Raw genomic sequence first — 860 nt, forward strand, 5'->3', positions numbered from 1 at the left:
TTGAGAGACTATTGAATACTGAAAATGAACTGAGGGTTGAAGGGGGAGGGGAGAAAAGAGGTGGTGGTGATGGAGGAGGGCACTTGTGGGGAAGAGCACTGGGTGTTGTATGGAAACCAATCTGACAATAAACTATTAAAAAATTTTTGGGGGGATGTCTTAGTTCAAGTTGCTATAACAAAAATACTATAGGCTTGGGTGGTTTAAACAACAAACATTTATTTTTCACTTATCAACTCTCTCTTGTCTCTTCTTATAATGGCACCAATCCCATTCATAAGGGCTCTGCCCTGATGATCTAATTACCTTCCAAAGCCCCCAAATACCATCTCACACCGGGGAATAGGATTTCAATATATGAATGTGTGGGGCGGGGATGTTTCATTCAACACTTGAATCTATTTGGCACTACTTCATTCTGCTTGTGAAGATTGTTTATATGGCTACTTCCTCTAGACCACAAGGGAAAGTAAAGACCATATTATATTAACCTTTATCCCTCTTCATGCTTTGAATATAGATAGTATTTTAAATTCACTGTCATTTCTTTAGATGGAGAAATGGAAATAGAATCTGTGCTTGAATTTATTTAACACTTCAAAATAATTTTTAATACATAAGTAGTACACAAAATAAAGTAGTAAATAAAAAAATTTGAAGTTCATATATGGCATTTAGTCTCATTAGACTGTGCAACACTGCACCTATGTTGGTAAACTTAAGGAAGATATAAAGAGGATGTAGTCAGACAGGCTGAGTATAAGACTTGAATGTGGGACTAATGTATACAGTTAATACATTTGGGAATGATGCATATAGCTAATGAGTTCCAAGTTATGATTTCCAACAGAGGGACAGGA

This window comes from Suricata suricatta, chromosome 9, assembly GCF_006229205.1.
Source record: "Suricata suricatta isolate VVHF042 chromosome 9, meerkat_22Aug2017_6uvM2_HiC, whole genome shotgun sequence".
NCBI classification, from domain to species: Eukaryota; Metazoa; Chordata; class Mammalia; order Carnivora; family Herpestidae; genus Suricata; species Suricata suricatta.